Source organism: Myotis yumanensis, unplaced genomic scaffold (assembly GCF_028538775.1).
Source record: "Myotis yumanensis isolate MYYU_CA2020_CCGP unplaced genomic scaffold, mMyoYum1.0.hap1 SCAF_12, whole genome shotgun sequence".
NCBI lineage: Eukaryota > Metazoa > Chordata > Mammalia > Chiroptera > Vespertilionidae > Myotis > Myotis yumanensis.
In genome coordinates this window covers 29917034-29943994 of record NW_027223763.1, presented here as the reverse complement: position 1 = coordinate 29943994, position 26961 = coordinate 29917034, and the positions used below count along the sequence as shown (strand labels likewise).

Genomic DNA, 26961 nt, shown 5'->3' with positions numbered 1-26961 from the left:
CCCCAAAAGTGGAAATAAGAAAAATATCATTCAAAGAGTGATTAATCTATAGCACAACCATACAACTGAGTATTATTCAGAAATAAAAAGAAGTCAACTAATGCCCAGTCGGCGTGGCTCAGTGGCTGAGCACTGACCTAGGAACCAGGAGGTCACAGTTAGATTCCAGTCAGGGCACATGCCCAGGTTGTGGACTCCATCCCCGGTAGAGAGCATGCAGGAGGCAGCCGACCAATGCTTCTCGCTCATCATTAATGTTTTTCTCTCCCTCTCCCTTCCTCTCTGAAATCAATAAAAATATACGTATTTTTAAAAATAATGTATACTTGAAAAACATTACCTTAAAAAAGAACAATATAACCTGATAAAATACTCAAACATGCAAAATCAAAATGGCAGGTTCAGGACCATTTTATCTTTTGGCATTGTAATACAGAAGTATAAAGGCAAATAATTCAGGTCGGCCAGTGTTGCTCAGTGCTTGAGTGTCGACCTATGAACCAAAAGGTAACAGTTCGATTCCAGTCAGGGCACATGCCCAGGTTGGGGGCTCTATCACCAGTAGGGGGCATGCAGGAGGCAGGCGATCAATGATTCTCTCTCATCATTGATGTTTCTATCTCTTTCCCTCGAAATTCTTCTCTGAAGTCAATAAAAATATGTTAAAAAAAAAAAAAAAAAGCTGGTTAAATTTGCCTAACCTAGAGCCCCAAATTTTAAAAAATAAAAATAAAATAAAACCAAATTATTCAAATAGGAGATCACCCCAACAAGCCCTTAGGTTTCTATTAAAGTCCATTTAAAAATATTACAGCCCTGACTGGTTTGGCTCAATGGATAGAGCGTCAGCCTGCAGACTGAAGGGTCCCAGGTTCGATTCCAGTCAAGGGCATGTACCTTGGTTGCGGGCACATCCCCAGTAGGGGGTGTGCAGGAGGCAGCTGACTGATGTTTCTCTCTCATCAATGTTTCTAACTCTCTATCCCTCTCCCTTCCTCTCTGTAAAAAATCAATGAAATATATTTTTTTAAAATATTCCAAAACAGGTCAGAGATTTCTAGGATTATATGTAGTTCCAAATACTTTTTTAAAAAACTAAATCTTTATTGTTCCGATTATTACAGCTGTTCCTCTTTTTTTCCCCCATAGCTCCCCTCCACCCAGTTCCCACCCCACTGTCCTCATCCATAGGTGTACGATTTTTGTCCAGTCCCTTCCCACACCCCCCACACCCCTTCCTCCCCCCGAGAATTGTCAGTCCACTCCCTTTCTATGCCCCTGATTCTATTATATTCACCAATTTACTCTGTTCATCAGATTTTTTATTCACTTGATTTTTAGATTCACTTGTTGAGAGATATGTATTTGCTGTTCATAATTTTTATCTTTACCTTTTTCTTCTTCCTCTTCTTAAAGAATACCTTTCGGCATTTCATATAATACTGGTTTGGTGGTGGTGAACTCCTTTAGCTTTTTCTTATCAGTGAAGCTCTTTATCTGACCTTCAATTCTGAATAATAGCTTTGCTGGGTAAAGTAATCTTGGTTGTAGGTTCTTGCTATTCATCACTTTGAATATTTCTTGCCACTCCCTTCTGGCCTGCATAGTTTCTGTTGAGAAATCAGCTGACAGTCGTATGGGTACTCCCTTGTAGGTAACTGACTGTTTTTCTCTTGCTGCTTTTAAGATTTTCTCTTTGTCTTTTGCCCTTGGCATTTTAATTATGATGTGTCTTGGTGTGGTCCTCTTTGGATTCCTTTTGTTTGGGGTTCTCTGCACTTCCTGGACTTGTAAGTCTATTTCTTTCACCAGGTAGGGGAAGTTTTCTGTCATTATTTCTTCAAATAGGTTTTCAATATCTTGCTCTCTCTCTTCTTCTGGCACCCCTATAATTCTGATGTTGGTATGCTTGAAGTTGTCCCAGAGGCTCCTTACACTATCTTCATATTTTTGGATTCTTTTTGCTTTTTGCTTTTCCGGTTGGGTGTTTTTTACTTCTTCGTATTTCAAATCTTTGACTTGATCCTTGGGATCCTCTCGTCTGCTGTTGGATCTCTGTATATTATTCTTTATTTCAGTCAGTGTATGCTTAATTTCTAGTTGGTCCTTTTTCATATCCTCGAGGGACTCACTAAATTTATCGGCGGTTTCTAGAAAATTCTTGAAAAACCTTATAACTGTGGTTTTGAACTCTATATCCAGTAGTTTGCTTTCCTCCATTTCTGTCATTTGTGACCTGTTTCTTTGTCTCCGCATTTTTTATGCTTCCCTATGTTGGTAGAGTGGCTTTCTGTGCTAGGTGTCCTATAGGGCCCAGTGGCTCAGCCTCCCCGATTACCTGGGGTGGACACTCTTGGTGCACCCCTTTGTGGGCTGTGTGCACAGTCTTGTTGTAGTTAAGCCTTGATTGTTGTAGGTATCACTGGGAGGAATTGACCTCCAGGCCAATTGTCTGAGAATCAGCTGTGTCTACAGTGGGAGAACTTCTGTGCTGAAGACACCCTTCTGGGGCAAGACTTGCTTCAGTGGGGCTTTGGTACTCACTGAGTCTGCCCCCTGAGTGTGTCCCTTATGGATCTGAGGAGTTGTAATCTGGATGGTCCCACTCTGACCACTGGGTACACTGGCTCTTGGATCTCCAAGGAGGTGCTAATCTAGCCTCTGCCTGAGGCTACCCAGCAGGAGCTATGGAGAGATCTGCAGGTTCCTCTTCCTTGTTTGGGTTTTGGAGGTGCCCAGATGAGGCCCAGCTGTGAAGCAGTGCAAGCTGCTGTGGGGCCTTGGGCCTTCTTTTGGATGTTCTGGGTCTCTCTGACCCAGCTGCAGTTTGTTAGGTAATTTTAGATCTCAAAGGGCTAAAGCATTTATATGCAAAAGCCTCTGCACACAGCTTGAGTGGGGCGGGGTCTCAGGGAATCAACAGGGCAGAGCAAGCAGCTATGGCTGATCCTCAGTCCTGCCCTAAGAGGTCCCAGGTCTCAGTGTCCCTCAGTAATCGCTGCAAGCACCTCTGAGAGAAAGCCGCCCTAGAGTTCCGCCCGCTGCCAGACAGTCCAGTTTCTCCCCGTATGAGTCTGGGTCCCCAGAGACTCGCCCGGAACTGGAGTCAGGGCCGTCGGGAGCTTGTGCCTCCCTCCTGATAGCAAAAGACACAGGCGTCCTCTGTTGCCAGCCCCTTTCCACGCACACTCAAGCCTCCGTACCTCTGCACTTTACTTCCGCACCTCCTCTGAGTCTCAGTGTGCTTTTCTCTTTCCTTCTAGTTGTAGAATTTCCACTCAGCCAGCCTTCCTGTGGTTCTGGATGATGTCTGTTTTGTCTTTTAGTTGTATTTTTGAAGTGGTTGTGTGAGGCAGCAATTTCAGGTGTTTACCTATGCCGCCATCTTGGTTTCTCTCTCCAAATACTTTCCATATATTAACTTTCCTTTAAATTCTATAGCACTTACATGGAATTCATATTTTAGATGATTTATTCTCTACTTTTTCTATATTTAACTTGTGTTCCTAACCTTAATAATAATAAGTTAAGACCCGAACTCATTTTATTTTTTGTTCTCTTCACTACTCAGTAGCTGCTAATATAAGATATTTGGTAAGTGTGTTTAAATGACATGCTCTGGAAGCTGGTAACTTTTAGAAATTAAGAATGACACCTCCCCACCACCAAAAAAAGAAATGCAACTGGCAGGGGAGTGGGGGACAATATAAAGAAAAAAGCAAAAGAAGAAAAAAAGGAAGAAACATAAGAGGAAAAAAAGCGCAAAACAAAAAAAAATGATCTAAGAAAGACCAAATCATAGCAGAGCCAATAATTTCAAAGAACAATAAATGGAATTCTGTTTTCCAGAACAATCAGTTATGGAGACCTCAAAGCTAGCATTCACATGTGAAACAGTATTTCCCTATTTACAAATCATAATACATTCCAGGTTAATGAAATGATATACTAGAATTTTTAGATAAGCTTTTTGACCTGAGGATCTTAAATTAAAATAAAGGAGCCTAACCATAATTCAGCATTTCAATTTCAACATCACAAGAAAAACTATGTCCCTGAAACCTATTTTAGCTAGAAAAGGTTTGGCAAGTTTTTTCTGCATTAGCTGTCTTAATATTACTTACCTGTCTTTCAATAGGTCCTCTATTAAATGGAATGCTAGATAAAGGCAACAGGTATATTATTGCACTGCCTTTTATATACAAAATAACAGCAAATAACCAATTAACCAGAATTATCTCACATGCCCAACATGGTTTAAAATTTTTTACTATATTTGAATCTGTTTTGGGTTTAACAATTTTGAGATTTTGTTGTTTTGAGTTCTTTATTTTGGTTGTATTAAATGGAAGTAAGTTCATTGTTTTGCCATTATTTTTAGAACTTTCCCTGAGTTTAGTGCTCTCAATTATGAATAAACACATAAATGAATATATTTTTTAAACTGTGAAGCATCATACAAATGTAAAAACACAGTATTTCTGAAGTAAAGAAATGACTTTATTATTTCTAAACTCACCTTGAGCACTAATGCTCTATAATTCTATTCCAAATATCTAAAGTTAAAAATCCACTAAAAATCTGCCTGGGTAAGTGGTATTCCTAGGATAAAACCTTTTAAAAAATCATTTTTAGCCCTGACCAGTTTGGCTCAGTGGATAGAGCATCGGCCTGCGGACTGAAGGGTCCCAGGTTCGATTCCGGTCAAGGGCATGTACATTGGTTGCGGGCACATCCCCAGTGGGAGGTGTGCAGGAGGCGGCTGATCGATGTTTCTCTCTCATTGATGTTTCTAACTCTCTCTCTCTCTCCCTTCCTCTCTGTAGAAAATCAATAAAGTATATATTTAAAAAAAAAAATTTCTATCACCTAGTGCAGTGACGGCGAACCTATGACACGCGTGTCAGAGGTGACATGCGAACTCATGTTTTTGGTTGATTTTTCTTTGTTAAATGGCATTTAAATATATAAAATAAATGTCAAAAATACAAGTCTTTGTTTTACTATGGTTGCAAATATCAAAAAATTTCTATATGTGACACGGCACCAGAGTTAAGTTAGGGTTTTTCAAAATGCTGACACGCCGAGCTCAAAAGGTTCACCATCACTGACCTAGTGACATCAAAGCTGTCGTGACATCACAGTGCAACATATTTGTGGTGGTGCACTCTTTCTACTTATTAAAAAAAGTTTGCTAAGTAAAATAAAGTCAGACAGAGAAAGACAAGTACTATGTGATTTCATTTATATGTGGGTTCTTAAAAAAGAAAATAAACTAACAAACAAAACAGACTTATCGATACAGAGAAAAAACTGATGGCTGCCAGAGGAAAGAGAGACTAGAAGGTTGGATGAAAAGGGGTGAAGAATTAAAAAATACAAATTGGTAGTTACAAAAGAGACACAGGGATATAAAGTACAGCACAAGGAATATAGTCAATAATACTGTAATAACTATGTATGGTCCCAGGTGGGTACCAATGTGGGGGAATCACGTCATAAATTATATAAATGTACCATTACACTGTACACCTGAAATTATACAAAATAATATTTAATTATATTATTCAATTAATTATTTAATTCAATATGTCAACTATAATTGAAAATTTTTCAAGTTTGCTATCAAACACTAGCAGCAGCATCATGCATCTCATGTCTCTTGTTTGCATCATCCTCTCTTGTGCTTGGTTTAATCTCATGTTGCTTTATAAGTTTAGTGTAGCCTACATAACAGTATTTATAAAGTCTACAGTAGTGCACAGTAATGTCCTAAGCCTTCACATTCCCTCACCACTCACTCACTGACTCACCAAGAGCAACTTCCAGTCCTGCAAGCTTCATGAATGGTAAGTGCCCTATACAGCTGTAACATTTTTTAAATCTTCTATTCAATACTTTCACTGTACCTCTGATGTGTTTAGATACACAAAGACTTAACAATGTGTTACAACTGCCTATAGTAGTCAATACAGTAACATGTTGTACAGGCTTGCAACCTAGGCTATACTATCTAGGTTTGTGTAAGTGCATTCCATGATGTTAGCTCAATGATGAAATTGCCTAAAACATTTCTCAGATGGCACATGACTGTACTTATAGATTCCCAAACAGTTCTTTTTTTAAAATTGAATTCTATGACCCTTTTCTCATTTATCTTTTAAATTGTTTATTACTTGGTGCCCATTTATGAAAATTAACTAAACACATTAAATGTAACAAAATGAGAATTTCTTCTTACGGGAGTGCCATCTGGTGATGAAAATCTGCATGTACAGAAATAAACTTAAGCTAAGTTGAATGGATGCCAAGATTTCATGTTTAAAATTTAACTTACTGGGGTGACATTGGTTAATAAAATTATATACTTCAAGTATAAGATTCTATGATATATCATCTGTATATTGCATTGTGTGCCCAACCCCAAAGTAAAATAAGAGTTTTCTGATTTACAAAAAACTTTTAGTCTGAGTAGCCTTGCTATTCCAACCAAATATTTTTATATAATGTGCCAGAATCCTCACTTGGCAATGAGAAAAACCATAAGCTCTTTTTTGTTTCAAACTACTAAAATTTTGCTAATTCGCTGCCTCAATATAAATATTAAGAATTTATATTTCCATTCTAATCATCAATCCACATGTGATAATGAATAGGTCATTAGACTGTAAGTAATGGCCCCTGTTCCATGGCTGAACCAGGATAATTGCCTTGTGAAACATGAAAAGTACATTGCATACTTTAACTGTAATTATTATTTTGGGGGAATAATCATTTTTCTCTTTTAATTAAGGTTTATTGTTCTGGGCTATACATTCATAAATTGTTACTACAAAAGGCCATTGGCATGAATATTGAGAGTGCAAGTCTTAAAAAAATAAAAAACAAACCTTAAATAATGATGACCCCAGAATATGCTTCTAAAGGATGCTTGCTAAACAAATTTAGGCCAGCTTATTTTCTGTCAACATGTTTCTCCACACTAACACTGAAATGTCAGAATAGCTTAATTCCTGTTCATAAAAAAGTCTTAATGCTTAAGATATTTAGCAAAAAACTTCCAGAGATAAAACTGCGAGTTTACAGTGCAAGCACGGGGCAGGGATAGGGGGGGACGGAGGGTTGTGCTTCAAATTTTCATATATTAATCCTATTTTATTTTTTTCAATATACTTTTATTGATTTTTTCAGAGAGGAAGGGAGAGTGAGATAGAAATACCAATGAATCATTGATTGGCTGCCTCCTGCACGCCCCCCTATTGGGAATTGAGCCCACAACCTGGACATGTGCCCTTGACTGGAATTGAACCTGGGACCCTTTAGTCTGCAGGTTAACACTCTATCCCCTGAGCCAAACTGGCTAGGGCCATATATTAATTTTATATAAAGCTTCTAGAGATAGTGAATTCATAAATCAAGGTAAGAGCATACAGTTACCAAAATTATCAACACTTTCAAAAACTGTTGCCACCAATGAACTGTGAAAATGAATATGGAAACTAGACTATAAAAATCAATACCTTTAACTAACATACTGTCATGTGGGAAAATTCTATGACTTCTTTTCTGGAAAAAGAATTATATATAGTAAAAAGTAAGGCTTCTACAATAAGCACCCAGTTGCCAAACCATAGGAATTCAGTTTCCACTTGTTTTCCATCACTCTCCATTCCCAAGAGTTCTACTACCCTGGAACAGGTTCCAGCAGAATTCTTAGAATAGAAATAGACAAGAGCAAGAGATTCTAAAAATAATTCAGTAGAATCTCAAACATACATATCACAGGTTCTGGAGCTAAAGAAAGCACCAGGTTATTTCAACCTACCCAAACAAATTTTAAAACCTATATTCATCTCACCTCATTCAAATTAAATTAAAAAGATGTGACAGATTTTAACACAGGTAATAACTGCTACTATACACACCTTAACCTCTTTTTTTTACTTTCATACGTTTATTTGAGCCAAACTGACAAAATGCCAGGGGAGCAAGATTTCAAATGCTCTCATCTTTAACTTCTTTAAAAACAAAGTCAGCAAAAAACTATATAAAGCTTCCTAGGTTACTTAAAGTGTAATAATGGCCTAAATTAGTTGCAATAAAACAGCTGAGTTTTCAAGTGATTCTAGAGTTTAAATGAACTGAAAATGGTTGTTTTAACATCCACCTAAACTTCTATTAATTCATAGTTGACTCTAAATAAAACTTTTTTCTAAAAACCATGTAAGATCATACACCTCCCCCCAAAAACACATAAGGGCACATTTGATCATTCTGAAAAGCTACAGAACACTTCTTGATTACATGCTGAGGAACTGTGAAGATTTTGGTGAAAGCACCATAGAACTTTATTTAAGAGTGTCACATGTCACGAAGTGTCAGCATTGGAAGGTACCTCTAAAACCAGAAGGTTCACACAATGGAGCCGAGTATCTCATCTACTGCAGCAAATAAATTTATACTCCAGAAAAAGCAAAATGAATGTCTTTTTTCAAACAGGGTATCATCAATCCAGATTATATGAAACTAGAGGCACAGTGCACAAATTCATGCACCAGTGGGGTCCCTCAGCCTGGCCTACAGGATCGGGCCAAAACCGGCTCTCCGACATCCCCCGAGGGGTCCCAGATTGAGAGAGAGCGCAGTCCAGGCCAAGGGACCCCACTGGTGCACGACCCCAGCAGCAAGCTAACCTACCAGTTGGAGAGTCTGCCCCCCCTAGTGGTCAGTGCACATCATAGCGAGCGGTTGAGGGCCTTAGCATATCATTAGCATATTACGCTTTGATTGGTTAAATGAACGACCAGATGACCGGACACTTAGCATATTAGGCTTTTATTATATAGGATAGTTTTTCAGCTATAAGCTCAATCACTAAAAGCAGAATATATAATTTATGTTCAAGAAGCAAGTCTCCACCAAGAATGATCAGAGAGAGGCCCTGGCCAGGTAGCACAACTGGTGTCCAGGTATGCCAAGGTTGTGGGTTCAATCCCTGGTCAGGGCACATAAACAAATGAATGTATAAACAAGTGGAACAACAAATCGACATCTGGCCCTAACCGGTTTGGCTCAGCGGATAGAGCGTCGGCCTGCAGACTGAAGGGTCCCAGGTTCAATTCCGGTCAAGGGCATGTACCTTGGTTGCGGGCGCGTCCCCAGTGGGGAGTGTGCAGGAGGCAGCTGAATCGATGTTTCTAACTCTCTGTCCCTCTCCCTTCCTCTCTGTAAAAAATCAATAAAATATATTTTTTTAAAAATCGACATCTGTCTGTCTTTCTCAAACCAATTTTAAAAAAGAATGCTCAGAGATGCTGTTCACCCAGTACTAAAGCCAATGGTGCTGGTACTATCTGGCATGAACAGGTAGGTGGTCCTTCATCTATAAGAAGGACTTATTCACTCATTCCCAAAAGCCTAAATCCAGTTCAGTAATAGTAACAGCAAACACATACTGTCTACTATGTGCCAGGTACCAATAAAGTGCTTTATTAGTATGTATAGTATTAAGTCATTAACCTTCCCAACAATACTCTGAAGTACATACTAATATTATGACCATTTTACAAACAGAAAACTAAGACATACAGAGATTCACAGCTATTAGTTGGTAAAGCCAAAACTTACACCCAGCCATCTGGCTCCACACACTGTGCTCATAACCCACTATGCCAGGCTACAAGGCTAATTGTTCAATTACAGATATATAATAAGACTCCAATTCAGCTCCCTCTTCTTTAAGACCACCTAATTGCTGTTAGCATCACTGCATAGTTCATATCTGATGTGAAAGATCTGTCTCTGAGTCAGAATCTCACCTAGCATCCCAGCCTTTCAGATACCCATAGGTGCTCCCTTTGGCTCTATATTGTCATGTTTTTGTTACCAGTTGTTTTATTATTTTTATTTAACTTCCAATCTGTGTTCTTGCTTTTCTAAGAAAATACCCATAGCCCCAGCCTGTGTGGCTCAGTGGCTGAGCATCGACCTATGAACCAGGAGGTCACAGTTTGATTCCTGATCAGGCACATGGATGGGTGCGAGCTCAATCCCCAGTAGGGGGAGTGCAGGCGATAGCCGAACAATGATTCTCATCATTGATGTTTCTATCCCTCTTTTCCTCCCCTTTCCTCTCTGAAGTCAATAAAAAAATACATATTTTTTTAAATACCCGTTAAGTTGTACACCTGAAACTAATAATACTGTATATCAACTGTAACTGAAAAATATTTTTCTAAGAAAAGATAACAAAAAATATTCATTATTCTCATCCTTTTCTGCAGAGGAAATTCACTTATTCATTCTGGCAGAGAACAGGATTAGTTTAGATTAAGAACCTCAAGTGATTCTGGAGGCCCAAAGCAGCCAGCAAGAGGAAGTCTATCTCCTCAACCTGGAGAGAGTTAGGCAGCTAGAGCGTCAAGGAACTTTATCTAGTGTGAGATCCAATTCCATGCAGCTCAACTGCTTGTGCCCTGCATGCCAGGAGCTGACCAAGCTGATACTTTTATTCTCCACAGCTGCTGAGAGAAGTGTCAGGACTCAAGCAGCTGGTGGACAAGGTTGAATTCCCCTATGCCCAGGATTGGCTGACAAGGAAACCACAATGTCATCTGCTATTCTGTGTATATAATCTGCCCATGAAAAAGATGAGTGCTGGTGAACTCCTAAACATTACAAATATCAAAAATTATTTGGTATATCCACATTTCTTTCAAGTTAACTAAAATCAGGAAGGAAATTTAATTGCCTATGGTGGCTTCCAGACATCTGTCCGCTCCAACTCTGCTAATTTCTTGGCTCTAAACCCAGTCTTTATCCAAAAACACTAGCTCAGAAGCTACCTTATGATTCTTTGACTTTTTATTCCTTGAAAAGTCTCTCATTATTCATGACCAGTCTTACCCCTTCTTCTAAAGTACTTTCTCTCTAACAAAAAAATAAAATAGCCCTAACCGGTTTGGCTCAGTGGATAGAGCGTCAGCCTGTGGACTAAAGGGTCCCGGGTTCGATTCTGGCCAAGGGCACATGCCCGGGTTGCAGGCTCAATCCCCTCCAATAGCGGATGTGCAGGAGGCAGCCAATCAATGATTCTCTCTCATCATTGATGTTTCTATCTCTCTCTCTCTCTCCCTTCCTCTCTGAAACCAATAAAAATAAATTAATTAATAAAAAGGGGGGCTAAGCTAGATAGCATTTCACAAGACCTATCAAGTTATAAGAATACTGTACTTTATTTAGCTTACATTAATAATAGTACCCACCAAATAATACCAAGATGACACCTTTATTAGGGGGTTACTACTTCATAGACAAGGACTAGGAAAGGGTCTGTTTTTAAATTTAAAGAAATGTTTTAATTAAAAACTGACTAGCCAAATTAAAAAATAATTTCTATAAATTACCCACTTACAATATAACATTGACTTCGCATAAATCCAGTAATAATTCTTGTTAAACAAAGTCTCTGTTTTCTCTCTACTTCTATCAAATTCTGTTTACCTTCCTATGTATTATTCTCTAGTCTTGCTCCCCCAGAATTTGTACCCACCCATATATACAGTGGTACAACTATAGTCTGCTTTTTGCTTTAACTCTCCATTTCTGAAAACTTCCAAGTTCCTCACAGGCTCTGGCAACAAGGAATTACAGGCTTACCTTGGAGATATTGTGGTTTCAGCTTCAGACTACCATAATAAAGTGAGTAGTCATCTTTTTCTTTTTCTAGTGGAGGGTTTGCCTTCCCTTTGTAAAAAACACAATACCTGTGAAGCTCAATAAAACAAGGTATGCCTGCACTGAATAATTATGCTATTATCTCCTACCATGTTCTGATCATTGGTGGCACAGTGGGCCCAAGGAACCAATAAAATAGTAAAAACAAGTTAGAAGCCCAGAAAAACCACTACTTCCTGAAACATGAGAGTCTCAACCCTGGTTGTCAGCATATGAATAGCTAATTATACCATTGTATCCATGTCCAAATATAAATGAAACCAGGTCCTATTAAAATCAGAATAGGACCCAGACACCAATAGTTTTTTGTGTTTTTTTTTGTTAGTCCTCACCAGAGGATATTTTTTCCATTGATTTTTCTAGAGAAAGTGAAAGTGAGGGGGAGAGACAGAGAGAAACATTGATGTGAGAGATACACATTGGTTGGTTGCCTCCCACATAAGCCCCAACCGGGGGGCTGGGGATCAAGCCAGCAAACAAGGTATGTGCTCTTGACCAGGAAGTGAACTAAGACCCTTCAGTCTGAGGGCCTACACTCTAACCACTGCGCAAAACCAGCCAGGGCACCACCAATAGTTTTTAAAGTTCTCCAACCAGCCCTGGCCAATGTGGCTCAGTTGGTTGAGCATCATCCCATGAACCAAGAGGTCACTGATTCAAATCCTGGTCAGGGCACATGCCCCAGTTGCAGGCTAGATCGCCAGAGTGGGACATGCAGCAGGCAGTCAATCAATGTTTCTATCTCATTGATGTTTCTCTCTCTGTGTCATATCAATAAAAACACAAATTTAAAAAAAAAAGTTCTCCAAGCAGTTCCTAAAAAGTTAAACATAGAGTTACTATATAACCAAACAATTCCACTCCTAGGTACATACCCAAGAGAAATAAAAACATGTTCACCCACAAAAGTGCAGATAAATGTTCACAGCAACATTACTCATAATAGCCAACAGAAAAAACCACCCAAGAATCATAGTGGCTGCTAGGGGCTAATAGGAGGAGAGAATGGACAGTGATTGATAATGGACATGGGTTGTTTTGTGTATGTGTTTTTTGGGGGGGGATATTCTAGCTCATGGACAACAGTGTGGTGATTGCAGGCGGGGTGGGGGGAGGATGGAGGTGGAGGAGGGCACAGAGGGGATAAATGAAGATGGGAAAAAATAAAATAAAGAAAATATTCTAGAGATAGTGATGCTTGCACAACTTTTGAATATACTAAAACTCACTGAATTGAATACTTTCAAAGGATGAATTTTATGGTATATGAATTATATCTCAAATGTTTTAAGACAGTCTTTATTTCTAATGTGCAGTTGGAATATCAAACCACTATTCTGGAACAGTAGTCTCAAAGTGTGGTGTCTTGACCAGTAAAAGCAATATCATCTGAGAACTGGTCACAAATGAAAATTCTCAAGGTCACACCAGACTTACTGAATCAAAACTTCTGTTTAAACAATGCGTGATTCGCAATAAGGTTTGAAAATCACTGTCCTCAAAGAACCTTAGATGAAAATTTTGATCCTGTATAGTTCAAACTGAAAGATGAGAAAGTTGCAAAAAGCATTTCACCTTCATTATTTTACCCATGTAATAGTCATTATACAAAATTCCAAAAAAAACCTGAGAAGTGAAAGAAAATAAAACCACTACCTATATAGTTCCACTGCCCCCCAAAATACACTGTTAACAGTTTAGTAAATATTCTTCCAGTGTTTTCTATTTCTTTTGCATCAGTGTGATCCACTAGAAATGGCTGTACCATGCTCTATCACTGAACATTAAAATATAAACTATTATGTAAAAGCAAGATGGCATTATAGCACCTCAATTATCAAGTTCAGCTGAGGAATCAAACATTATGGGAATATAAAAGAAAACTCTTTGGGGCCAACATGTTTTTTGTTCCAACCCTTACTGATATAAATGCTTTCTAAAATGCAATACATACTTCTCTTCTGTGGCAAATACAGTTATGATAAAACTGATTTAACTTTTTCTGATTCTACATCAGTTATCGTAACCATTGGTGGATTTGGGAAATTAGTCTGAATCATACTAATTCCAAGATGCACCTAGGAACTTGCATTCCTACATAAATTATCACATCACTGTTTTCTTTCTTGTCCATGGTCTCTTTCTCAAAAGAGGCAGCATAGTAATCTGCATGACTTCTGGGCAGCATAGTATGGCTACTTTCCAAAACAAATTTCTGAACTCAAGGACAATGCAGTCCTTCAAGTTCTTTACTTGTCGTTTATTTTAAATATCATCTGCATTGTGCTTAATCACTGTCTTTTTTGAGGGAAGAGCATTCTATCTCAAGCCTTACACAGAGTAAGCCCTCAAACATTTTTTTTATTTTCAGCAGGTGGCAGAATGACTTCTATGTTAGCTTGAGTGACTGAAATAACCTTATCCATCCACAATCATCCACCAATATTAGCATGCACTTTATCGGGCACCAAAGAAAAAGCAAGGAGAGAAATGAAAGTAAAGAAGAAAGCTTATGCCCTACCCGGTTTGGCTCAGTGGACAGAGCATCAGCCTGTGGACTGAAGGGTCCAGGTTTGATTCTGGTCAAGGGCAAGCACCTCGATTGCAGGCTCCTCCCCAGCCCAGCCCTGGTTGGGGCATATGCAGGAGGCAACCAATCGATGTGTTTCTCTCACATCAATATTTCTCTCTGTCTTTCCCTTTCTCTTCCACTCTCTCTAAAAACCAATGGAAAAATATCCTCAGGGTAGGATTAAAAAAAAAAAAAGACTTACTTCATGGATATTAATAAAGTGGTAATAAATTGCCAACAAAATGTCCCTATCTCAAATTCCCCCTATCCTATTCCTAAATCCTAGCTTAATGTGTCTCTTTCCCAACCAAGTTCACTTACATTAGTCCCCCACCTACCCTCTTTTGAGGGAATCAAGTAAAGTCTGAGTCATCAGAACAGCATAAATTTAATGCCAACATTAGTCTTGGTCTGTGATAAAGACTGAGACATATTTTTATAAACATTTGTCTTCCCACCCTCACTCCCATTCGCTGCCCCCCGCCTTCCAGCTCTGCATCCATTAGAGCAAAATTAATTTCTCACTAGTTGCTCTGTCCCAAGGCCTTCATAGAAAAGGGGATAAAGCAGGGAGAAGTCAACATTCTTCCTTTTGCTTCTTTACTCTTCCTAAGACCCAGTCAAAAAGGGGAAGGAAGGTGTCAAACTATAGGCAAATGCCTCACCATTCATGGCATCACAAGTTCAATAGGCCAAATCTTTCTTTTATTCAAGTCATATTGATCACATCCTTCTAGATCAGCCGTGGGTAAACTACGGCCCGCGGGCCGGAATCCCGTTTGAAATGAATAAAACTAAAAAAAAAAAAAAAAAAAAGACCGTACCCTTTTATGTAATGATGTTTACTTTGAATTTATATTAGTTCACACAAACACTCCATCCATGCTTTTGTTCCGGCCCTCCGGTCCAGTTTAAGAACCCATTGTGGCCCTCGAGTCAAAAAGTTTGCCCACCCCTGTTCTAGATACTAGGCCAAAAAACATTATCCAAATCATAATGTCAGTTTAACTCAGTAGGGAGTATGCAGGAGGCAGCCCATCAATGATCCTCTCTCATCATTGATATTTCTCTCTCTCTCTCCCTTCCTCTCTGAAATCAATAAAAAAATAGTTTTTTTAAAAAAAGGGAAGAAAACCAAGATCAAGAATATACTTACTTCCTCCTCCATTTCCTCACTAAATATCCACTTAACTTTCAGTCTGGTTTCCATCACCCTATCACTCCAACTGTAGGAAAAAAATGGTATTTCCCCAAGTCACCACTGACCTCCTCCTAATTTGGGAGAATGGCTAATCTCCTACATCCGTCTTCTGTCCTCATTCTTTCATCTGTCTCTGGCATTCAACACACTTTCTTCACTTGGCTTTTCAGACTACACCATCCTGGTTTTCTGGGCTCAGATCCGCAGCAGCAGCACATCCTTCTACTCCTGAAACATAAATCGTTAACTTCTTGACCACGTTTCTTCCTTCCTACAAAAATGTTACTATTGGTATCATCCAACTTCAAAGGAAAAGCTAAAAACCTTGTCTTTCTCCAGAAACTCAGCCCACATCTGCCTACTAGATACCTACACCCATAATGAAATTCATCCAAAATCACCTCATTTGAAAACATCCAAAATTTTCCAAGTGACCAATATATTCAAGTGTTTCAGAGCTCAAAACCTTTAAGCCATTCTTTCAATGTTACCATTTCCTCCCACATACATTTAAGTCATAAAGGATTTAAGGCATTAGATCTGTCTTCCTTTACATTCTCCCTGCCATCAATTTAGTATAGGTATCTGAATTAAGGGTCATTGTACCAAAGCCACTTCCTCCTCGTCTTTTAGAAGTTTGGTAACTCTTGTTCAGTACTAGTTTTAATATGTGACTACGTCACATATACAACCCAGCAGTTACAAGGTATCTTTATTAACTACTGTATCAATAATTGCCTTTTCTCTGGTTCACTGAAACTTCATGCCCTTATTTACCTGTCTGAACTATGTAAACTGTGAAAATGATGCCAAAGTGGGACTATTATTCTTCTAGAATACTGCTAAAATCCATCAACAAATCATGAATGCCTTGATAAGATACAGCTCTTTTTAAATATATATATATATATATTTTTTTTTTTTTATTGATTTCAGAGAGGAAGGGAGAGAGAGGGAGAGATAGAAACATCAATGATGAGAATCATTGATTGGCTGCCTCCTGCACGCCCCCTACTGGGGATCAAGCCTGCAACCCGGGCATGACCGGGCACTGAACCCAGGACTCTTCACCGATTACAGCAAAATACAGCTCTTTCTTTCTGATCCCTACACTTTGGTTCAATTTGGCCCTGCCTTACTCCCAAATTGCACCTGCTCTTTTGCCTCCACCTTTCACCATCATGTTTTCTCAACAGCATACCGAACATACCCCCCATTACTCATTTTCTGTCCCTCAATGTAAAGAGCAATTACTTGATGTCCATAGTAACTGTAGCATTTTAGGGACACATAAGAATACACTAAATACTTAACAGCAGCTTAATAGCAGCTTGAGTTCTTAAGTGTAATTTTATAGCTTTCCGTCTTGCTTCTCTACCATTGTCACTTCTTAGTGTTGTATGCCTGACCCCCTCATAGGATGCACCTAAATTGGCAGAGGGCTTAGAGACCAACTCACCATACTGATTAGAACAGCTAAGAAAATCAGAAAGAAAAACTAAAACAAAGGTAGGTTTGTTTTTTTAACTGCAAAAATCAAGTCCAACCAAACCTCTGACTAAACCCCAATATATAGATAAAAGTGGCCTCAATTATAGAAATGGGCCTAGTGCAACCTAGCACAGAAAGAAATTCAAGGGCCCCATATGCATATCATCCCACTTTCCCACCCAGTGCAAAATCCCAGCCTTATGTACCACAAATGTGGACACTGTTTGACTTACCAGCTAGCACTTGACTGTATTCCCAGATAGCAGTATTTCAGATAGTTAAGGTACTGTGATTAAGAGCACAGGTTTGGAAATCACACAGACCGGAGTTCCCTAAATTACTAGATTAAATAACCCTGATCAAGTACTTCACTCTTTCTCAAGAGTGTGTGGAGCTCTAAACAAGATACATCAGGTGCTTAGCCCAGATCCTAACAGCTACCATAAATGGTAGGAACTATAAGATTAACATACTTTGGGGGGGGGGGGGGGGGTGTTAAGAGATCAACCGAAGGACTTGTATGCATGCATATAAGAATAACCAATGGACACAAGACACTGGGGGGTAGGGGAGGCCGGGGGAATGTCAAGGGCGGGGGGGGGGGGGGGGGGGGGGGGCGGCCGGGAAGGAGACATATGTAATACTCTTTGTAATACTTTAAGCAATAAAACAAAATTTAAAAAGAAAAGATTAACATACTCTGACCACTTTTTTTTCTAATGCTGTTTATTATAAAATATTACCTATTTATTTCAATCAATTTAAATAACTTTACTGAGGTATAGTGAATACCACAAAGTTCACCTTTTTAAGTATATAGTTCAATGATTTTTAGCACTTACCAATTTGTACACCCACTGGCCAACTATCACTCCAATAAAACCTTTTGTAACACTGGTCGTTTCTTTGTCCCACAGATGGCTAGTCTATCAGAGTATATAAACTAGTTTATCATGTGCTAACTACATCCCATTAAAGCTGGGATCTTTTGGTGAAATGAGATAAGCATTACAACAATTAAATAGCTCAAATTATCTCTAAAAAAAAAATGCAACCTCTTTTATGATAATAAAATAGTAAATGGCCTATATTAACTAACAAGGCTGGTATGGCTCAGTGATTGTGTCCACCTATGGGCCAAGAAGTCTCATTCAGTTCCCCAAGGTTCTGGTAGGATACAGGTTGAGCTATTGGGGGGGGGGGGGGGGACACGACACACAACTATCAATGATTATCTTTCACCACTGATATTTCTATATTTCTATCTATCTCTATCTCTCCCCCCCTTCCCTTCTTCTCTGAAATCAATAAAAATATATTTTATTTAAAAATAAAAGGTTTTTATTCCTTAACTACACCTAGATTTTTTTCTGAAAATACACGGGTATTCTTTTTCCCCACCATTACCTCAGCACTCCCAATCATAAGGAATTTAAAAGGTAATAAAGAATCGCCCGCCCTAGCCGGTTTGGGTCAGTGGATAGAGTGTCGGCCTGCAGACTGAAGGGTCCTGGGTCTGATTCCGGCCAAGGGCACATGCCCGGGGTTGCGGGCTCGATCCCCAGTCGGGGGCTTGCAGGAGGCAGCCGATCAATGATTCTCTCTCATCACTGATGTTTCTCTCTCTCTCTCCCTCTCCCTTCCTCTCAGAAATAAATAAAAATAAAAATAAAATAAAAGGTAATAAAGAAGCTGAATTTTCAAAAGGCCATCTGGTCTCCAGTAATTCAAATAAGTATTTCACTAAGTAACCAATATTATACCAGAAAATTTCTAATAAAAATAAAATGAGATCTTGATTGGCGGAAAAGAATTGAGACATTCAATAAGTTCCTATAGCCCTAGCCAATCTGGTTCAATGGATAGAGCATTGGCCCATGGACTGAAGGATCCCAGGTTCAATTCTGGTCAAGGCTGTGTGCCTCGGTTGCAGGCTCTCACATCGATGTTTCTCTCTTTGTCTCTCCCCATCCCTTCCACTCTGTCTAAAAATCAATGGAAAAAAATATCCTTGGGTGAGGATTAACAACAACAACAACAAAAACCAGGCATATTCGAAGTATGTTGTGTAATTTAAATCCTTACCCTAGGATATTTTATTCCATTGATTTTTTTCATTATTGATTACATTATTCATCTGTATTTGTAACATCTAACAGGTGCTAACAAGTTTCAACAATGAATCTTTGTTCAAGTAAACACTTGTACAGCATATATTAACAAAAAAGAAAAAAAACTATCACTCAGACCTAATCTGAATTAACCTACATTCTAAGCATTTTATAAAAATAAAATGCCATGAAACTATGCTATTTAAAGTTTTTTAAAAAATATATTTTTATTGATTTCAGAGAGGCAGGAAGAGGGAGACTGAAATATCAATGATGAGAGAGAATCATCGATCGGCCGCCTCCTGCAAGCCCACCACCGGGGATTGAGCCCACAACCCAGGCATGCGCCGGGACCAGAATAAACTGGGACCCTTCAGTTCACAGACCAACACTATCCACATTCTCACACATCAAAAGGATGGTTAACCAGTGTTTCAAAACTGATAAAGGGGGTGTGCACAGCAGTTAACTGGATACATAGAATATTTTTAGTCTTTCCAACAGCCCAAGAAAGTTACACTCATCCTACAATAAATTACAATATACCCAACAATGGCAAGAAGTAACTGAACTAAGTAATAGCAGTAGTTATGTATTACTTATCAGATCGTCTAACTGGTAATTACATCTGAAAAAGTAATTATTTAAGACACAGATTATCACTCAGTTCTGCACTTCAGTACAATGCATAGAGTGAATCAGAAACCCTGATTGGACAGGGAGACTAAAAAAGGTAATTTTGTAAACAATTGGGAAAATCTGAATGTAAACTTATACCAAATGTAATTATAGGTATTATACATTACATATTATTAAATAATTATTCATTTTCCTAAGTGTGATGTTATGTGGTTATTTGTAAGGGAAGCTCTTTATTGTAAACAGATGCTTACAAAGGAAACATCTAATAAAGAGGGAATATGCTAATTGACCCTCACGTGTTGCAAAGATGTGGCTCCCACAGCCAATAAGGAGGGGATATGCTAATTGACTGTCCCACCCTCAAAGATGGTGGCACCCAGTCCCCTCAGCCCCCCAGAGCCAGCCCGAGGCACAGGCAAGCCTCAGATGGTAGCTGCCCAGCCAACGCCTGAGGAGCAGGCAAGCCTCGGATGGCGGCTGCCCAGCTAACGCCTGAGGCACAGGCAAGCCTCGGATGGCGGCTGCCCAGCTGCCCAGGGCTGCCTGAGGCTCAGGTAACCAGGGCCGGCTGAGGCTTGCGCTGCCAGCAGTGGCAGCAGCAGAGGTGTGATGGGGCGTCGCCTCCTGCCCCTGAGGGCTCCCGGACTGTGAGAGGAGGCAGGCCGAGCTGAGGGATACCCCCGCCAGTGCGTGAATTTTCATGCACTGGGCCTCTAGTTTGGGTATAAATATGAAGATGTTCGCACTTTACTTTTGATTTACTTAGCCTTAAAAGATAACATGTGTAGTATAGAGAAAAGACAATGTGACAAAATGTTAAGTAGGTATTCATGTGTTCCCTATTATACTCTTTCAGCTTCTATAGATTTGAAAATCTTAAAAAGTTGGAGGAAACCAGTCCTGGCCAGTAGCTGAGTTGGTTAGAGCATCCTCCTGATTTGCCAAAGTTGGGGTTTCAATCCCCAGCCAGGGCATATACAAGAAGCAACCAATGTATAGATAAATATGTGGAACAACAAATCAATGTTTCTTTCTCTTTCTCTCCCTTTCCCTCTCCTCTCTAAAATCAAATTTTTTTAAAAAGTTGGAGGAGCCCTAGCTGGTATGGCTCAGTGAATAGAGCATCAGCCTGCAGACTGGAGTCCTGGGTTCAATTCTGGTCAAGGGCACATGCCCAGGTTGCAGGCTCAATTCCCAGCAGGGGGCATACAGGAGACAGCTGGATAATGATTCTCTCTCATCATTGATGTTTCTGTCTCTCTATCTCTCTCCCTTCCTCTCTGAAATCAATAAAAATATATTTTTAAAAAAAGAAAAAACTTGGAGGAAACCAAATAGAAATCAAAACTGCAAAAAGGACAGAAAAACAATAAAGACCAGGAAAGCCGAAGACTATGATGGCAGAAATATATCTAAAATATCCATAATTCTAATAAATGTGAATGGCAGAAATATCGTAATTACAATAAATGTGAATGGTCTTCATGCTCCAATTAAAGGAGAAGCTGGTAGGTTGTATTAACAAAGCAAAATGCAGCTGTGTAGTATTCATAAAAGATGTATCTAAAACATCCCACTAGAATTGGCTAAAACTAAAAATTAAAGCACTATCAAATGTTGTCAAGGATGTGGGACTCTTAACTATTCAGTCTTGAAAATTAAGTTTCAATGTCTAAGGTATCCATTATATGTATGAATTAAACTTTTCCCTAGACTTCTAGAATGATACCAGTTGTGTAACACCTTAAGAGAACTGAGAAAAGAGTCACTCAATATTCGGTGTTCTGATGAGAAACCTAATAAAGAATGACTATACAACACTATGGAAAACAGTTTGGGATTACCTAGTAAAGTTACACATATCCCACACACAGCCCCAAATTTCCACTCCCAATTATATATATAACCTTGAGAAATCTGTTTTGGTGGGAGAGAGAACGTGCAAATGTTCATAAGGAGACAACTATAATCTGTAATCACACACACACACACACACACCTGGAAATGAGACAAGATCCATCACAATATAATAGGATGCGGCATATCCTTACAATGGACTACCACACTACTGACAGTGACTGATAGCTGTAAGAGTCAACTATGGATGAATCTAAAACATTTAAGAGTGAAATAATGAAAATAGAACATGTAAGAGTGAAAGTATCAGAAGAATCATAAAATTCCCTTTAGATCAAGATTGAAAATGGGCAATATACACTATATACAGTTTTTGGACATACACATATATGAACTAAAAATAATTCTAAAAAATCATAAACCCAAAATACAGAGTAATGGTTACCTCTGGAAAAGAGGGAAAGGAATGCTTTGGGAGACGGAATACACAGGGAGGGGAGGGGCTTTTTGGTAGCCGTAATGCTTTCCTTCTAATGGTTGGTCATTTTATTCTTGTTTCTGAAAAGTCTACATGTGTTTTTATATCGCATACATCTTCTTCTATGACTTTTTTAAAAGTATATACTTTATGTAAAGAAAAGAGAGCAAGAATTTATACTAAAATGTTAAGCCAATAGTTATTTTTACTTTTTTCCCCCCCTAAACTTTCTCAAGTGTATTTTGTTAGGTAAAATAGTGTCAGCCAACCTGACCCAAAAACCTACTCTAGCCCTACCAGTGTGGCTCAGTGGTTGAGCTTCAACCTATGAACCAGGAGGTCACAGTTCAATTCTAATCAGGGCACGTGCCCAGGTTTCAGGCTAGATCCCCAGAAGGGGGTGTATAGGAGGCAGTCAATCAATGATTCTCTCTCATCACTGATGTTTGTATCTCTCCCTTCTACTCTGAAATCAATAAAAATATTTTTTAAAATAAATTTTTAAAAACCTACTCTAAATTGGAAATTGGTAAATTAATTTGAGAAAAGGGGGGGGCGTCTATTGGTTTGGTCTAAAAAACAATTTAAACTTAGGTTTACCTATCAATCCTAAAGCCATTCTTTTTTATTTCCTAAACCCTATTTCAGTTAAATTTGTATTTTTAAAGCCCATTTATCTCGTTTAATGATTTGCCAATGCCAAACACTGTTATCAAATGAAAAACCCCACCCTTCAAAGAACACACATTCAACTTGGGTAGACACACACACACAATACAGACAGCACTATACACCTTGCCCCAAAAGCCCATGTGGTTGCAAAGTTTTGTTTTTTTTTTTCATCTGCTTGCTTGGGACGCAGCATATTATGGTGGCAAGTAGAATAAAAACTCCTACAATCTCCTAGTTGAAGACAGTGTTGAGAGTGCTTTTATATGGGATGAAGGGACAGAAGAAGGCAAGAAAAGAGAATGGACTGAAAAAGAGAAAGAAAAATAGAAGAGAAAGGAGGAAGGGATAAGTTTTAGACCCAATCAAATATATGTTCTATTACTTTTAGGATTCCAAATGAAGAAAACCAAGCAACAAATTCCCAACAACTTTTAAAAGTAGAGTGCACTGCCTAGTTGTAAATAAAACATCTACTCTTTAATCCAAGCCGAATTTCATAAATTAATTCCACACAGTTAAATTAACTGGGTTCCAATTCCATGTACTTCATAACCCCAGTGTGAAAATGAGTTACCTGAAAATTGAAATTCACTCTCGTACACATGCTATGTCAGGCAGAAATTCACAAACTTTGTCTGCAAAACCCATGGGAAGAAATTTCAAAACTAAAATATACTTTCTTTAAAAAGTACAGGAATGCAGCATCTTTGAAAAAAAAAAGTCAAGAAAACAAAAAAAATAGTGGGAAATATCAGGATATGCAGCATAACTGTCTAAACAAAACTGATTAATTTGGTTCTTGGAGTTAAAAAGGAAAAAAAAAGGATTTTATTCCTACATATTTATTTGATAGTTGGGTCAAGTTACTTCAAAACCTACCACAGGCTTACATGGTGATTATTTCCTATAAATCTTCCCTCTTTCTGCCTCCAACTTAAATCTCCACTTTCTTTTTTGGGGGGTGGGGGTGGGGTGAAAAGAAAAAAAACAGCTGCTTCTAAGATATATCATCGATTCACCACCTCATCAGTCAACACCACAGGTGCCATTACACTCAACTTTTAAAGGACACTCCATTTACTCAAATTAAGAACTCTGAGCTAACTGGTATTTGCTGACCTACAGGATACCTCACAAAGAAAAATAAGATAGATGTTTACAAGCAAAGGAACTTCAGTCTGTGAATTCACACAGACAGCTTCTTTTGAGCAGGTATTAATCCTTCACAATAAACTTACATCAAAAAGGAAGTGTCTTATAACAAAAATAAATCTTAAAGTCATCATTTTTTAAAAAGGTGTACAAAATTAACATTTCAAGACTAACCCTTACAGCCCTAGCCCGTTCGTTCAATTCCGTTCAGGAGCACATGCCTGGGTTGTGGGCTCAATGGGGGGTGGGGGGGCGTGCAGGCGACAGCTGATCAATGATTCTCTCTCATTATTGATGTTTCTATCTCTCCCTCTTCCTTCCTCTCTAAAATCAATAAAAATATACTTAAAACAAAAAGACTAACCCTTACAAAGTAAAGGCTTCACTTCAGACCAGTTCAAATCTTCAAGACTGCTTTATATTTTCTACATACAGTTTATACTTAAGGCAGTAGAGATATTAACCAGTTCCTACCAAGACACAGCGCATACTGAAGTAAACCTATTCTTCTTCATGTTCTACTATTCCTTTCCAAACAATAAAAGTCACTCAGGCTAATAACCAGGGGACACTCTGGTGAGCAGCGCACTGGCTGCACCAGTTGCCAGGAAAGGGAAGCAGAGGTGTTATTGTTGTTCCAGCCTTATCCTAAAGGCAGCTCCATGTGACTACTGCTGGTCCAGCCCACATTTAAAGACAGAGAGGCCAGAAGAAACCAGAGCGGCAGGAAACAGGCAAGAGAGGCAATTACCACAAACCTTTCCCATGGCCTCATTCCCATGCCACCATTTCCAGCCGCATTTCAATCTCAACACAAATCTCCCTTCTCTGAATCGTTTCTTAATTATTGAAGGTCAGAGGCAACAAGGAAGCAAAAAGAGGAAATCAGAGCTGTGGGAAACAAGCAGGATAGGGGGAGAAATCTCATTACACATGTCAACTAGCTGTAAGGGGGGGAGGGGCGATTTGGAGGAACTCACTGGAAGCGAGCAGAAGAGTGTGGGAAACTAATCATTTCTGCCTAATGACAGATAAGGGAAGCCTTCACAGCAATGGGAGGATAGCCCAAGCCAAGGGGTCCTTGCGGGAAGGTAAGAGGTGTGGTGTACTGGAAGACCCTATCATCTAAAGACAGTGCCCTGACCTGTTTGGCTCAGTGGATAGAGCGTCCGCGTGCGGACTGAAGGGTCCCAGGTTCGATTCAGGTCAAGGGCATGTACCTTGGTTGCGGGCACATCCCAGTAGGGAGTGTGCAAGAGGCAGATGATCGATGTTTCTCTCTCATCAATGTTTCTAGCTCTCTATCCCTCTCCCTTCCCCTCTGTAAAAAATCAATAAAATATATTAAAAAAAAATAAAGACAGTGAAATTTATTCCCCTTCCTGAGACAGACAGGAACCAACCCAATCTGGGAACCCAATGCCTAGGACATAAGAGCTCTTATCTCCATTTCCAACCACCTTTATTAGACAAACTGACACACACACAAAATGTACATCTCATGGCAAAAAGTGAGGAACACACTACTCGCATACCTCTTGGTTTAAAAAGTACTATCATAATAGAAAATACAAAAGATCTGGCTTCACCAAAAAGTTTAATTATATGCCCTTCAAATAAGATGATCTTAAAAAGCTCTCAGTTGTTAGGACACACAGGTGCTGAAGAAGACAGTAAGCCTAAATACTGGCAGACAATATACGTTGGACGTAAGTAGAAACACTATCCAACGGAGGTGGTAGTAAACTGCAGGACTATGTCTAACAGGAAATAACAGGAATGATGATGGCATCAACTCAGGGAAAACAAGGACAAGAGGCCAGAGTGGTGGCACTTGAGATGCCTGGGCAATTAATTAGATTGAAAACCCACGGGGAAAGGTGGGGCAGCCAAGTGAGAAAGTGATTCAGAGGCAAAAAAGATGTAATGCACTAAGGCATTTTTGATATTATAACAGAAAGCGCTTTAGTTTACAAAGCGCCAACAGGAACTGAGACTGAGAAAACGGAGTCCCAAGAGACTGTCACCAAAGCCTTCCAGAATGAAAAGGAGTGGAGTTGAACTATGCCTCCGAGTAAGCCGGGAACGGCTAGAGCGCGCAGAAGTTTAGCTCTAAGAGGTCCAGTCCCAGGACTAGCGAGCGACTGTCGTGAAAACGGAAAGATGGTCAAGATGGGGAGCGCCAACGTGGTGCGGGAGCTCCAGAGGACAGGAAGGGACTCAGGTGGGAGGGGAAAACCACACCCTCCAGGGCAGAAACCTGAAGGGGGGAGGGGAACGAGCCCCCTGAGGCTGGGTGGGGCCGGGCCGACCGGGCCCCGGGTAGGCAGGAAGCAGCGCGGGGCAACAGGATGGGGAGAGGAAGGAGGGCGCCCGGGCCTGGGCATACGGAGGACGCTTGAAGCCGACGAAGGAAGCTCGGCCCGGTCCTCACGGGTGGGCACTGGGGCAGGATAAACGGGACTGAAGAAAAGAAGACCTGAACCCAACACTAAAAAGCGCGATGAAGGGCCTGGAACTGGGAAGGAGAGAGAGAAGGTGCCAATTACCGCTGCTGTTCTCGCTGGACTCGGCACCCGCCGCCGCCGCCGCCGCCGCTCGTTACCTGCCAATGTGCCTCTTACAAAGCGGCGGCGGCAGCAGAGGCAGCGCGTCTCGTCACGTGACCTCTACGTCACGGGCAATGGAGGAGTCACCATGCGCAGCTCACCAGCCCGCCCGTGGAGCGAGCGCATCGCTTCCTTTGCGGCCCCCAGCGCCGAGGCCAGGGGAGGCGCGGGGATGGAGCACATAAAGGATATTTTACAGGAGTTATCAAGAGCGAACTATCTACAACACCCAGGATGCCCACAACTGCAGCTCGTTGTCGCGCGGTGATGACTTCACAAGTCAACCCCGCCCCATGTCGCTTCCCTGCTCGCATCACGTGATGCATTCCAACCACTCAAGGCAACAAACGTTGCGGGAGGGGACTACGACTCCCAGCGTGCTGCGCGGCATAGGCCCCACCCGTGCTGCCCTTCCCCCGCAGGTTCACGGGCGATGCGGC

General features: G+C 40.0%; 1 protein-coding gene across 5 annotated transcripts in view; it reads right to left on the bottom strand.

Annotated features, from left to right (window-relative positions):
• UBAP2 (ubiquitin associated protein 2) overlaps window positions 1–26540 on the bottom strand; it is a 101207-nt gene extending 74667 nt beyond the window's left edge. For all 5 annotated transcript variants that reach the window (XM_070431339.1, XM_070431341.1, XM_070431343.1 and 2 more), the window contains exon 1: window positions 26462–26540. The gene's annotated coding sequence lies outside the window, so the exon portion shown is untranslated. The remainder of the gene's footprint in view (window positions 1–26461) is intronic.
• Between the last annotated feature and the right edge of the window lie 421 nt (window positions 26541–26961).